Raw genomic sequence first — 16,003 nt, 5'->3', positions numbered from 1 at the left:
TTAAAGTCATCTGATTACGAATGAACCAATCACATTTGAACACCTATAGCACCTATATAACAACGGGATTTGTCGGTGGTGAGCAGACCCAATTATTTGCCGATGCCGAAGGCAGAGGAAAATAATTCATCTGCGATGTTTTGCTTGACCTCGTCCAATAATTGATTATTATATAACTGTTGACCGCCATGGTCATTTTACCGTAAAACAGTTGAGATAATCTGTCTTAAATGAAATGTATGCAAACTCCTTTACAGGTCGTAAACTAAAAAAGTGTAGGGTCTCCCTATAAGCATTTTAGTAGGTGATATGAGTTGAATCACCCCTAAATGTTTGATAATGTTTCGGTGAACAAAAGTCGGCAAATGATACGATGGATTGTACACAATGTCAACACATAAAGTGAACAACTGACACAGCTACGCAATTCCTGTAGACCAAGCACATCACCAGATTTCAGTTGTCGCGTCGCGGGAATGTATTCGTCTAATGGAAAACGGACTTAAATAGACCTTTTTCATAATGACGTCAAACACGGAAAGTCTGATGTAACACGAACATTGATTGGCTCGTTTTGTGGAGTTTGACGCCATTATAAGAAAAGTCTATTGAATTAGAGCAAAAAGTAATGTTTCATACACATGAGCTTCTCATTGATTGTCAATTATGCAATATTTACTTGATTTAAACATTTTTCTCACAGTTCAATAGTTATTCAAATAAATGAATACAAACATTGACCAAGCATTGCGTCTCAATCTATAACAAATCCCCCATTAATTTCCATTATCCATTCCCCCATATTGAGAGTGAAAAGCCCCCTTCACTGGAACACTGCGGCCAGCGTGTGAACAACTGAGCTATATATATCTGAAAGTTAAGGGGAGATATACTATTGCTTGAGTCAGGATTCAAGGCAGGACTCGAGCCAGGACTCGAGCCAGGACTCGAGCCAGGACTCGAGTCAAGGACTCGAGTCAAGGACTCGAGTCAATTAACCTTTCTCACGCAATGCGACCAATCCGCCATATTTGGATGACATATAGTTGATTTTATAAGAAATCATTTTATGAAATAAAAATTGGGGTAACATAACTCGTAACCAACAGGTAATTGCTGTCCAAAATATCGGATGCAAATCGTTAATTTTCATTTCTGACTATGGCATGGAGAATAAAACACATTGTGTTTCTATTAATTGTTTTAACTTTAAAATTTTTACGATTTAATGATGCATGCACCGTAATGGTAAAAGAATTAGCCTTCTAACGCTAAGCGACCAATACAATGTTGCTGACGAACTAGAAGTTTTGCATAGTTCTGTTTTTGAATTCATTTAGCGATTTAAAAATTGGGGACTCAAAAAATGGTATCATAAATAATCACATTCAACGAATTCGGAAAAATTCTAGTCTACTTAAAACCTGTCGCACACGAGAGCAACTAGCCGAGCTAATAGTCACTCGTGGCTGTTGGCGTAAGCAAATTTTTCTCTTGTGCGGACAAATTTTAAGCGCTTTTGTTCATTCATGGCACTTTATTCTGGAACGAATGAACAAAAGCGCTTAAAATTTGTCCGGGGAAGAACCATTGAACTGGGAAGAACCCGCTTACGCCAACAGGTACGCAGGAAAGACGGCAATAGAAGTTTCCATCAGCCAGACGTAGATGAGTCATTAATTCGGAGCTTAATTGTCGGCTCGAGTCCTTGGCTCGAGTCCTGACTTGAGTCCTGACTTGAATCCTGCCTCGATATTTAGGTACCCTCCTGAAAGGGCACTAGGCAGTCATACTCACGAAGTGTGCGATCAACCTTCATTGCGTTGTCGCAAACAAGAAAAATTTTTTTGAAATCTCTGGAGCATTCATAAACAAGTTTTTAAGATCACACATCCACCTATATCTAACCCGTTAGATCGTAATCTAAAGGTAGGGTACAGTCCGTATTGTAAACAATATCGTGTACTGTTAGACTTCACTCTATTTTGGTTAAACACCTCTCAGTGACAATGAATATGAGCTAGCTAGAGTTTATGTTTAGAAAAAATAGGAATTAAACTAGATCAAATCCAAATTTGAGTAATTTCAGATCTAATAATGTAGTAAAATCTAACAAGTAGTCTAATTAATGTTGAAACACTCTTATTTTTACTTGCATCTTGAACTTAGTAAGAACCTGCATGTCTTCAGGGTAATTACCAACCCACTTCCTCTTAGCGCTACGGTATTTGTACATATAATTTAGATTAGTTCCAGTTTGTTACTTTGTTTACACTGTTTATCAACTTTATGATATTGCAATCAGCAAATTTATATGCTTTTGAAAAAATTTATATGCTTCTAAAAGTATTTTGGGTCATATCATACCTATTTTACCCCTCCTTCTGCCAGCAGAAGAATTAGACCTTTAGTTATAGGCATTCACTTTGTGAAATCTAGCCAATATAAATTTAATAATAGGGGCCAATATTTAATAATAGGGGCCAATGTTGTTTTTTTTTGAAACCAATTATTGTGTTCATTGGAGTAATTGCATTAATCTTTTAGTCCATCTGTACTCGTTTGTTAACTGCCAGTTTTTTAATGTTAATGGCAATTTTAAATTTGTTATGGTGTTATACGGTATAATGTGGTTGACTATCATTTATAAAAATATTATGTGCATGAGAAGGTAATTGCAGCTAGGGCTGATGTCACCACATCTAGGTTGAGGTATTACAATAAAGACTTTATTTTTCTTGTCATTGCATGAAATAATAACAGCCACAAAATAGCTAGCAATATTTGATATCCAGTTTGCACAAGCAAGTGAATTTGATCACATTTGTAGCACACATCCTGTCTAAATTACCACATTTAGTTCTCCTACTCATGTAAATTTGCTGTAAGTTACATGACTGTACTGCTTTAGTTTTAAGATCCAATCCGCCAGTACAAGCAATGAATTTTTGATAATTTAACTTTTGGAACAATACAAATTGCTGCATGTATCTGTAATTGATTGTGAAAAATATTTTTATTACCCAATGATGTTTCATTTTTTTGAATTTTTAAAAGCAAAAGTGAGGGTACATGTGTTCCCTATAGCTCATTTATAAATAGATGGACTTGTTTTAAGGATTTAGCCAGGCAGAGTACCACATTGACTTGACATTATCTTCTATATTAAAATAAAGATTTTGCTAATTAGTTTAAAAGAATCAGCCTGCTGCCTGAAAAAGTCTTTGCTCTTATCAAGCCTGTCAGGTATTATCTAAGACCAAGTTCCGTCATTGTGCTTTTAAGGAATGCTTTCTTTTGGGACACAATATTTGTTACCATTTTATATAATTAAAATTTATTTTAAATTAAAATTGATATCCACCATATCACACAAGTATATATACAAATATTAAGATTAATAACTCCATCTTATTTCAAAATATATTATTATACCTTTAAAGCCCTATTGTGAGGCCTGTGGTACTTTTTAAACATTGGCTCCCTTGACCAATATGTTTTTAAAACTTCTGTTGCAAAATAGCCCTATTTCCTCTTAGCTCTATGAAAAAAAATTTCCTTGAATATTTTGATGAATATTCAGCTCTTTTCAGCTATACTTTCGCAAACAACTGAGTTTATGCAAGATAGTAAAATTCCTGGAATTCCTTAAATGAACTTCTAGCAAATACGTAATTGTTTATGTTTAAAGGACGTAATTTGTCTATGTTGAGTAAACTGGGGAACACGCGAAATTTGGGGACTTTTCACAAGAAAGGGCCCTCCCTTGTTATGAGCAGAACCGATCAACAGAACGGATTTGATAAATATATTCAACAAACACTAGCATAAACATTCTACACTACAGCTGGCTTTAATGTCGTTGCGAGTGTAGACTGTAGAGTGTAGACTGTTTACGAGTGTAGATCATAGTATGACGACGGGTGAACAAAGACGAACGAGCAACCGCCAGAACATAATTCTATAATGCTTTGTGAACGAACGTTTCTAAAGTTGCTCTCAGGAAATAAAACAAGAGCATCTGAGTGGCGGAACTATAAATAATACTCGCACAAATATTGCTCATCGCATGGTTTCTATGCCTATGGCCTATGGGTCGCTTCTAAATTCTGTCGTTACTGCAACTACACGGTCTACACGGCGTTAAATACTAATTGTCGAAAATATACAAATTAGTACACAGCACACTCGGTCATCACATGATTACCAGTCTCGATCGGCTGCCGCGTTGTTGCAAATTACTGTGATATTACACAAGGCTATTTATCAATTTCCTACCTTCCGAGGATTATATCCCAAACATCGTAAAGAGCGACGATCAATAGAACATCGAAAATGAGATTTTTTGATTTTTCGACGCAAATGTTTAATAATATTCTGCGTTTTGGCTCAACCTAAACCACGGGAGTAGCCCGCTAACAGGCGCGCACGGAGCACGCTGAAGTATTTATTACATCACATGTATATAGTTTCATAAGGTTGGCAACACTCGCTAAAATGTTTCAATTTACGAACTGTGTTCACAAACTTACAGTCTTATACATGAAAACACTCGTACTTAAATAGAAAAATATACACAAAAAAATTAAATCTATGAATTAATGAATTAATGTGAATTTCTTGAGCGCAAATTAGCATGAGAATGTTTAGATGCGCTGTAAAATCTGATCTACATAATAATAAGACTGATATATAAATTACAGGGTTAAAATTGAAGTAATTACTGCATCTCTTATGGGTATGATAATTACAATATTAGTTCTAAGAGTAGATAAGAAGGAAACAATAAGAAACGTCAGGTAATGTCATAAGCTATGCAAAATAAATGAGTTTTTAATTTTTTTCTAAAATTACAAATTGTGTCTGAATATCTGAGTTCTTTTGGAAGACGATTCCATAACTTTAGTGCTGCAAATTTGAAGGCTCTATCTCAAATTGAGTTAAATGATTTCTGAGGCGGTACATCCAGGACTGTTTCATTATTTATTCGCAGGTAAAAATTTGGCGGTTCTGTGATTCGAATTAGATCACGCAAATACTGAGGAGCTAGTCCATGGATTACTTGAAAGGTTAATAAGAGAATCTTGAATTCAATCAAAAATTTAAGGGCTGATGTGCCCATATTTTGAAGCCATATAAATCAACGATATCGTTGCAAACTAGCAAACTGAATATAAAATTAAATTCGAGCGATTCATCAAGTTACCGCGAGCCTTTGTACGACCCACATCGAATGGCAGAAAATCCCAAAGTTTTTATACAATACGCAGTGCTTCCCAATAATAAAGCCCCACTACTGCAAGCCACCTGCTATACAAGCAGCACCACTTCAACCGAAATAACAAGATCGGCAGAATGAGGACGTTCCATCTATGCCAGTAAATCAACAACAGGAGCAGCCACAAGACGAGTTAGAGGTTTATGCACGTTCTTCATGTCCATTTTTCGTGTTAGTGTTTTTCGCGCTATACCCTCTTGACTCAGATTTTAGCGTTTGATATGCGTAGACGTGAGCTTAAACAATCTTATATATTTGGGCGGGATTTCGCCGTATATTTCACTGTTGGATACACTTGGATTAAAATTTCTCGTTTCTTTGTGGGCGAGGCTTCGCTGTCGTGCATGTGTGTATGCTTGTGTGAGATTACTAGAAAAATTACTTCACTCAAAGTACGTTTCAGTCAAAACTCTCCAACGTCTCGTCGGTAAATGCACTTCGTTTTCCCTCGCTATGCTAGCAGCACGTTTCTTCGAGAGATGAACGCAGCCATCTCCCGCGGCCTCCGCACCTTAAAACCCCAGCTATTAACGGGTGCGCTACATCAGGAAATTTCTCATTTTCTTGGAGATTGGGATAGCCCGCTTCCTTAGCAGGAGGAGATCAATCATCAAGGAGGTAATCAAGCCGTCATAAACGCTTGGGACAATCAAGGTGGAAAAAGCCCCCGTCTTACCGAGCGATGAAAGAGTTAATTTTTTTTAATCTTTTTTAACCATATTAAACCTCACGTATGTCCGGACTCAAGCGAACTCCGCCGACGCTCTTTCCAGACGATCATCAGAATATGACCATACTTTGACGCCTGCCATTTGGGCAACAATTCAACAACAGTTCGCGGAAGGCCAGGGTCATACATGTGGCCTCATGGCCCTCGACTCCAACGCTATGGTGGATAGATCCGGAAACCCTCTACCGCATTTCACACCATACCCGTCGCTGCACTCTCTAGGTGTGACTCTTTTCGCTCAAGAACTCTCGTACCACTCCTTTGTACTGTACCTATGTTTTCCCCCTCACATGTTGGTTGGTCCCGTTTTCAAGTTCCTTCGATCCGGTAACTTGTCTTGTACTTTGGTAGTGCTCCACTGACGAGTACCCTAGACGTTACTGGTGGCCCTCCTACTTCGTTTTTTCCACGAAGAAAATCAAGCTTGCGTCCAAAGGCATTTCTGGGGTTTTGCTCTTGCCAACTCACTCGGGTTGGAGACCATGTCCGGAACTCTCAGCAGACCTTTGAGCTTTCCGCATCGCCTTTACGTAACTTCCCATTTGGTGTAACGTAACCTTCGTCGTCTACTCTTATCACCATACCTAATTTTAGTGTGCAGTGATAACAAGTGATTAAAATAGAATGTGCAGTGATAAATGGTATTTTCTCAAAAGACCTCACTCTCCTGATATGGATTCGTCAGTATTATTGTCCTCAAAAATGGTGATAGGGTGTGATAGGACTGAAAATAGAGAAAATTTTCTGTATGAGGCACTGCAGAAGCCCTACAAATCTTCCATCTTTGAATTACCAATTTCCAATTATCAAGAATTGTATTATGTCCGCCCCTCTTATTTAATTCTAATCGCCTCATAAATATTCCAAACAAAATAACGCATTAAAAACAGAATTCGAGTCATTTTGTCAGCCCTTCCTGGATACACTACGTTAACCACAGCTACACCGAGAGATGTATGTCGCTTTCTCGTCTTCAATGATCCTTGAGATGGAGTTGCAGGACGAAATAGGAAAAACATGCAAGGTTAATAACAAGCTGTTGAGCGGTGTTGATGTACTTTTCAATGCCGTTAATATATAGGACTATTAACGCTCATAATTATATGCAAACCTTAAACAAGGTGAAAATAAGCCAAATGAGCGATGTGGGTAACCATCTGTATCTAATTATGCATATTGAGAGGGTATAAAAATTGGTAAACGCCTTTCAGTCCATTCTTGCTCAGTTTCGAGTGGTCAGGTGTACCGACGAGAGTGCCGGAATATGGGTCGTACTCGGCCTGCACGCGTCGTACTCAAGCTGTGCCAGCTTGTCTCCGACGCCCCTGACCAAAACTTACCCCATTCCTTGTGCACGTGCAAGCTAAGCATGAGTGTGAGTGTTGGTGAATGGGAAACTATTTCAACGACAAGACCCAATTGCATATGAAAGAAGCTTCAGTGGCGTAGCCAGCCTGACGATTTAGTCATGCTATGCAAATTTTATGTTATTATCATTATTAATTTCTTTAGAAGTTCGTTGTTTTCACAGTCGATGAACACCAAAATATTAGCATAGCATGACTAAATTGTCGGGCTGGCTACGCCACTGAGAAGCTTCCGACCGTCTACGGAATGCAAACGCGCGCAAACTCTCCATTATGCAACCTCAGTTACTGATCCAAATCTCTGAGACCACCCTACATATGTATGTGTGACAAATATAAATTCGGTAAATGAACTAATTCAGAACCAGTAAATGTGCTTAGCTGTGGGAATCACCCCCTCTCGGCGCTACGTGTGTTTGGACTTTTGGTTTTCCCGACGAAAATTGTTCAAGTTGCAAGCGAACAAATAAACAGGGCCCGCGGAGCGTATCAGAGAGTGGGGCTATAAAGCCCTAAATAGAACTCCCAGTAGAATTTCGAATTTCTCTAAGTAACGCTTTAGCGCTAATTGAAAAACTGACTTTTCAAATATTTTGGCCGCCAAAAATGCGGGGGGGGGATTTAAAGCAAGGATTGAGGTGGTTGTTTTTTCCTAAAATTTCTTTTAAATATTAGAAACTGGTTATAGTTCTTAATTTTAATTATCTATAAAGAGATTATAATATTAAAATGTCAAAAAAAAACAGTAACTGTCATTACAAAGGACGCAGTAGACTATGAAGGTATATCATTAGGTATATCTGTAGAATATAATTTTATGCTGCTATACATACAAATGGAATAAGTTTACCATGCTGAAGTTTCACTCACATACTCGCCCTAAGCCGACGGCCTACTAGTTTGTTAAAAAACACACACGATTGTTTTGCGCTGTTAATGAACAAGAATTATTGAAGAATAGTAATCAACCGTCATGCTTTGCAATTATTATTGGTAACATCTTGCGTTAAAGATGTTATTATGCGTCATTAGAAGGGTAAATTAGCAAATAAATTTAAAATTTCGTATCGATTATAAACAGAAATCTAAATTTTTAGGCCTGAAATGTGACGTTGATTTGACTACGCAGAGCATGATGGTAAACCCACATTCCTTACAATATTCCTTGCATCAATAAACACCGACAAATACATCCCATGCAATCTCCCAGTTCATCCTTGTACCAAACTCGTCCTATTCTCCCGTGATAACGTCGCATGCAGTATACGGAAGGACCTGGGCACGAGCATGAACCGACTAGGCATATGCAAGGAACCGATTAGAGCGGTAAAAATGGCTCAAATTACACTACGACTGCACAAACTATCGCCAATAATGAGCAGTTCACCAACGTTTATAATTTATACAATGATTATCAGGTTAACTAACTGTTCTTTGTACAAGTTTGTCCAGATTACTAGATGATCCTCTCCTAGAATACCATGTTTTGAAAATTCAGATAATTGTTTTCCTTACAAACTCATCGTTCATAATGTGAAAATATTGGGATAATTTCTCAGAACATTGCTTTCCTCTCCGTACGTAAAATAGTTCTGTATCAATCGTTATTGATGAAAGAGTCCACAGCGCTTCCTCAGCATATGGTCTCTTATCAATCTTGTGACGAATCAGCCACGACACAAACTTTCGAGCTTTACGATCACCAAGTTTCTTTAAATTGACAGAGTTTCCTTTCAAAATATTTTTCATTTGTTCAAACCAAGATTGACCAAAAGGGTGTCCACCTTTTGTTAAGATAAAGAAAGCAATCATACCCGCTACCTGGACATCCGATTTCTTTTTGAAAGGACCTTTTTCTTTTTTTTCTATTGCTTCAATTACTTCTGTTGGCATCCATCCGTGAGTGCCTTTAGCTTCTGTTTCAACTGTAGTTTCATCGTCTCTTAGAACGCTGCTTAATCCAAAATCTGCCAATTTCATGCGACCCTCGATATCAGCCAGGACGTTTGATGGTTTTAGATCTCTGTGCAACATTCTTTTACCATGAAGAAATTCAAGTCCTGATAGAATTTCCTTAATCATTCGTGGACCATGCTCTTGTAGATGTTCAATACTGGATGCATGAACAAGTTGCCTCAAGGTTTCCTCGCAAAGGTCAAGAAATAGATATATGAAGGTATCGTCACGGTAAAAATGTCGATAACTCACTATAAATGGTGAGTCGCTTGTTTTAACAAGACTCATAATTTCCCTTTCGTTTTCAGCTATTTCATCACACTTTTGTACGATCATTTTCTTAACAGCAACTTCAGTCCCATCCTTCATGAGACCAACATAGACACTTGAATATCCACCATCACCAATTCTGAATTGCTTGTCGGCGATAAAAGCCTGCATCGGAATGCCAATCTATAAAAAAAACACGATAAATATTCCACAGTGAGAAGAAAAAAGTAAGAACACATTCACAGTTTAAAAAGTATATTCTCAACTTCTAAATATCGAAATATCAAATCAATACTATATTTGCAAGTGATTTTATCAGAAAGACATAATTCGAATGAAAATCTTGCATACGTTGTGCACAATAGGCTTATGTCGCATCCATTCCTATTATAGTTCATCTCCATACCCAGCGTTTCCACAACTTATTTGCATAAGGCTGTCCTCATGGGGAGATGGTAATGAAAAAGAGAGAAACAAAAAACGTTTGAAAAGAATGCACAATATATCCTATTAAGACTAACCCTCCCTCCCTCATGGTTGAAATTTTGAAGGAAATTTCCTTCAATTGTGGAAACGCTGTCCATACCAAACCCTGCGAATTGATGTGCGACAGCACATGCACCGTCTTCAGGGGGCTAAATTCCTTTAAAACAAAACCCACACCACGGAAAAGCAATATTTTGATTTATAGTAACAGTAAGATTCTTCAATATTTTTGTGAACTTAGCAAATTAGATAGAGAATTAATAAATAAAACAAGTTAAACTGATGAACTAAATAAAATAATGACCATAAACATGAACCACGCCTACCCCCAGGAAAGTTTACTCTATGACTGACTGACTCTAACTTTTAAATTTTCACCAATCTGCACAATGAAATCTTGCAATCAAAAGCCAACCCTCAAGCCATGAGCCTTGAAAAGCTTACGAAAAAGCTCACAACTTTACTCGCCCTAATTACAGCACAAAGGTGTAAAACTCTCGTAAAGCCTGATATTAATCACATGCAAAATTTGCCTGACAAAATCGTATTTCGTATACGAGAAAAAATCAAAACAACTAGACCAGGAAAGCACATTGAGCCTATCGAGATCCTACCATGCATACACGTCTGAGGGGAAATTATGTCCAGTCGCAGACATCCGAGAGTACATCTTCCGCCCCCATCTCCCGCTACCGCGGGGATAGACACGGGAACATTCTCCGCTCATAGTAACCGTTCGGCATCGACGTCTTGTGGGCTGAAGTCCGGCATTCCGTTGAAAGACATCCTTAAAGCTGGAGGGTGGATGAACGCCACTACCTCTGGTCGACATCATAACAAAACAATTGATACCAACTTTGGCCGAGGCTTTACTAGATCAGTTTGTAAATAATTAACTATCTCGCTAGTTCTACACTTACTGCCTACGGATACGTCAATTACACAATGAACGATACACTCGTGTTTCTCCAGATAATGTTGTGTTGAATTTTGCTAGGTGCTCACAACTTTGAAATCTCATGCTACTCCGTAGTGACGTAGACTGATGACAGGAAAGAATATAGAAATTAAACGAGACTAACCTTAAGTCGATGTTTAATTGTAATTCTTTCTTGCTATCAGTCAGGAACAAAGGAGTAACATGCCCACCCAAATTATGTTTTATACCCAACCCGTTCTCCTTCGTTTCATGTGAGCACCAGAAAGGTCTTTGAAAAATGGCTATCGAAATGCGCACGTGCTTCTTGTGAGTGTTAACTTTAATGGTTTATTTCACTTAATATATACAAACATGTGTTCAACAAACGACATATTGTCAACGCTTCTCAAACGTTTTTCGGTCACGTGTCCGTAATTATCTATATCCCTCAATATCAATGTTTGTTCTAATATACTCTTATATATATACATATGTCAACACCCCCACTCAGACTCGGCAGTGTCTATGATGAGTCTGCTTTCTTCAGTGTTCTTATTTAGTTGCCTAGTAAAACATAACGATGTTTCTCAACCTTAATCCGGGGTAGTGATTTAGTTAATATGTCCGCTGTCATATCTTCTGTAGGAACATAATGAATTGCAACTTCTTTGCTCTTGACTTTTTCTCTGATGAAATGAAACTTTGTGTCGATGTGCTTCGATCGCTTGTGCATAACAGGGTTGTGGCACATCTTGATACATGACTGATTATCTTCTCCAATGTAGGTTGGATCTTTCATAGGATAACCAAAATCTTTCATTAATGCTCTGAGATAGATTGATTCTTGTACTGCGGCTCCCATTGCTTGGTATTCAGCTTCTGTAGACGATAGTGCTACTGTAGCTTGCTTCTTTACTTCCCAACTTATTGCTGCGCCTTCCTTCAAATTTGAAATAGTAACCGGTTGTGGACTTTCGATCGTCTAAGTCGCCACTCCAGTCTGCGTCTGAATCGCCGATAAGGTTCATGCTGGAATTCTTGACAAATGTTAATCGTAACTTAATAGTGCCTTTGAGGTATCTTAAGACGTGTTTTGCTGCTTTCCAGTGCGTTGTATCGGGTTTGTCAAGGAATCGTGATAATTGATTAACTACGTTGAGTATGTCCGGTCTTGTCTGTTTTCCGATGTACAGAAGTGATCCGACTAGACTTCGGTATAACTTCGTATCGACTAGCTCGTGTTCTCCGTTGTTCTTTACTAACTTCAGGTTCACTTCTCCGGGAGTTGCTTTGGGCTTGCAGTCACTCATATTGAACTGTTTAAGGAGGTTTTCGATGTACTTCTCTTGATCTACTGTGATCTTGTCTTCAGACTTGATAATTCGCATTCCAAGGAACCAATGTAGTTCTCCGCGATCATCCATGTTGAAGTTTTCATCTAGTAGCTTTGACTCTGTCTACAACATTTCGTTCGGCTGCGATTATAATATCGTCGACCCATAAGACTATGTATGAAAATGTTCCGTTTTCTTCTTTTCTCACGAAGAGACAGTAATCATTGCGACTTCTTTGAAATCCTTTCTCGATTAGTAGATTTGCTAGGGATTCATACCAGTTTTTCGCTGCTTGCTTAAGACCGTAAATCGACTTGTTTAGTTTACACACTAAGTTCTGTCCGTTTTCTCCATTTGTAGCAAAACCTTGGGGCTGTTCGAGGTAAATTTCTTCTTCAATAGCTGAGTGAAGATATGCTGATTTTACATCCATTTGTCCGAGGTGTAAATCTTTCTGTGTTGCGACTGCTAACAGAGTTCTGAATGTTTCTGGTTTGCATGTGGGTGCATAGTTTCGAAAAAGTCTAAGCCTTCGACTTGTGCGAAACCTTTCGCCACGTATCTAGCTTTGTACTTGTCTACTTCTCCATTTGCACCGTATTTAACTTGTATACCCATTTTCCAGGTAATACGTTCTTGTCTTTCGGTCTCTCAACAAATGTCCAAGTGTTATTGTTTTCTAGTGACTCGACTTCTGCTTGCATTGCTTGTTTCCAGTACTTGGCTTTGGTTGATTTTACAGCTTCTTCATAGGTTTTGGTTCGGTGACAGTGTCTTCTTCTTGTGTCGCATTAAAGGTGTATGGATGACCATATCTTTCAGGAGGTCTTCTGTTTCTATCTTCTCTGCGTAGTGATTCTTCTACTTCAGCATCTTCATTTTGCTGTTGCTTGGTGCATTTGGAACTTCATTTTCGGTATCACTTCATCCAATTTCCACTTCATCTCCGACGGGGTTTTCGTTGTTTTGATCATTAGAAAGTTTGTCCGCAAGATCTAGGATTGGATTCTCTAGAATTGTGTCTCCTTGATAGGATTCTTCTACAGATGATAATGGTTGGATTTCGTCCTCTTTGAAGATAACATTTCGTGCTTTGATTATTTTCTTTGTTGCGAGCTCTTGTAGTGTAGGCTGTGCTGTTGCTGTCGTAGCCAATAAACTTTGCTTTCACTGATCTGGAATCGAGCTTTCGTATGTTCACTTTTCTTTTCTTTACATAGGCTGTGCAACCAAATACTCTAAGGTGATTTCTTCTAGCCGTTTTCCCTGTGAATAATTCGAAAGGACTTTTTCCTTCGTTGCTGTTTGCACTCACAGTAAGGTTTCGGATGTGTGTAGCAGTGTCCAACGCTCTTACCCAATATTTCTTAGGTAGTTTTGCTTGTATAAGTAAGCACCGTCCATTTCTACTATGGTACGATTGAAGCGCTCTGCGACTCCATTTTGCTGCGGTGTTTCCGGAACTGTAAATTCTTGTTTTATCTTTGAGTTCCTGCAGAACTTCTTGAATTTACGTGAAGTGTACTCAGCTCCATTATCTGTGCGTAATGTCCTTGGCGTTCCGTTTTCTGCAACATATTCCAGAACTTGTCAAGAACTTGTGACTTGTGACTCATGTACTTAACGACTGCGTACTTCGTGTATTCGTCGATGAATGTAACTGCGTATTTTGATCCACTTAACTAGCTACTTCGAAAGGACCGAGGATGTCTGAGTAGACAAGTTGGAGAGCTTTCTTCGCTTTGTGTTCAACTTTCTTTGAAACGGGTTGGCTCGCTTGTTTTCCCATTGCACACGTTTCACATGGATCCTTCATCTCACCTTGACAACTAACGGTACGCTTTACATCGGTCTTGTTCAGATGTCCAAGACGTTTGTGCCATAGGTTGATATCTCCTTTGATGCTCTGTTTGGTTTCGTTGCAGGCAAATGGGTTGACTACATTCTTGTACGTGACTTTCAAAAAGAATAGACCAGAGTTCTTAATGAAATTGATTTCACGACCATCATTCATTACCATTCTTGCTTTGGTGTCGTTAAAGATGAATCTGTGCCCGAAATTGACTGCTTTGTTAACTGATAGTAGGTTGACTTTATAATTTGGCACGTATAGCACATTTCGTAGGATTATTTCTGCCATTTTTCCATTCTTTAGCTCGACTGTTATTGGAACATCGCCAATTCCTTCAATTGCTGTGAGGTTTCCTTTAGGATCTCGAACACTCTTCTCATTTACTGTGCGTAGATTTATGAAAGCGTCCTTTTGATACACAATGTGATCTGAACAACCAGTGTCCACTACTAAATGCTTTTCTGGGTTGTTTTTCTCTTGTATAGGACTAACGAAACACTCTGAATAAGATGAAATCGCGTTATCATCCTTCTTCTTAGATTTGTCGATCTTCTCGTTATTTCTACACGCTTTTGCTAAGTGACCTCGCTTGTTGCATTTGGAGCAAGTTGCCGTGCTTCTTTTGTTACACTGTTTTGCGAAATGTCCAGGGTTTCCACAGACATAACAAACTTTGGATTGCATAGGTGTTCTCTTATTTTGACCACGCTGATCTCTGCTTCCACCTCCAGTATGCAATGCCAATGACGAATCGTTTTCCGGTTGTCTTCTTTGCAAACGACTGTCCTCGTAATTCTGTAAACGGGTTCTCAATTCGGTAAATGTCGCTGCTGGATTAAAACTTTCTTGCACAACAAAATGTTCGTATTTCTCAGGCAAGCCATTAATAACTAACGCATTAAAAAGAGTTTCTGACATTTTCTCGCCAGCTTCTGCAAGTCTCGACATCAGCTCTTGCGATCGTATAAAATATTCGTGAAGTTTTTCCTCTTCACCGAGTTGTAAACGTGATAGTTGTCTCACTAGACTTACCACTGTAGGCTTTTCTACATTCGAATAACGTTGCTGTAGTAATCGCCATGCTTTCGCTCCGTCGCCAGTGCCATCTTGAGATAAACAATCGTGTCGAATATACATCAGGCTTGTTTTGTCTAATGCTAACGCGAGATAGCACCAAACACTGTTGTTTCTCTCTTTAATGTTCTCGATTTCCTTGTCTCTTTCACTTACTTTGGTCTCTCTCTCTGCTCTTTGCTCAGCCGAAGCATCTTCAGGCAAAGGGGCGATTTCTTCTGGTATAATTTCTCTGCTAAACAACGATTTGTAGAGACCCTTCGTTTGCATATACGCCGTGAACTTGGTGCTCCAAGCTGGGTAATCCTCAGCTTCACCGCTAAAACATAGCCACTTGAACGAGTTACCATCCATTATTTACTGTCTTGGGCTTTCTTATAGCCTTTATTGAGCTATTCTGGGCATCTTGGGCAATCCTGGGCGCATAACCTGTTAACTTTAATGGTTTATTTCACTTAATATATACAAACATGTGTTCAAAACAAAGACGACATATTGTCAACGCTTCTCAAACGTTTTTCGGTCACGTGTCCGTAATTATCTATATCCCTCAATATCAATGTTTGTTCTAATATACTCTTATATATATACATATGTCAACAGTGAGCACCTAGCAAAATTCAACAACATTATCTGGAGAGACACGAGTGTATCGTGCATTGTGTAATTGACGTATCCGTAGGCAGTAAGTGCAGAACTAGCGAGATAGTTAATTATTTACAAACTGATCTAGTAAA

Source organism: Dendronephthya gigantea, unplaced genomic scaffold (genome assembly GCF_004324835.1).
Source record: "Dendronephthya gigantea isolate DGI-Jeju-01 unplaced genomic scaffold, DenGig_1.0 000115F, whole genome shotgun sequence".
NCBI classification, from domain to species: Eukaryota; Metazoa; Cnidaria; class Anthozoa; order Malacalcyonacea; family Nephtheidae; genus Dendronephthya; species Dendronephthya gigantea.
This window is presented reverse-complemented; position numbering follows the sequence as displayed.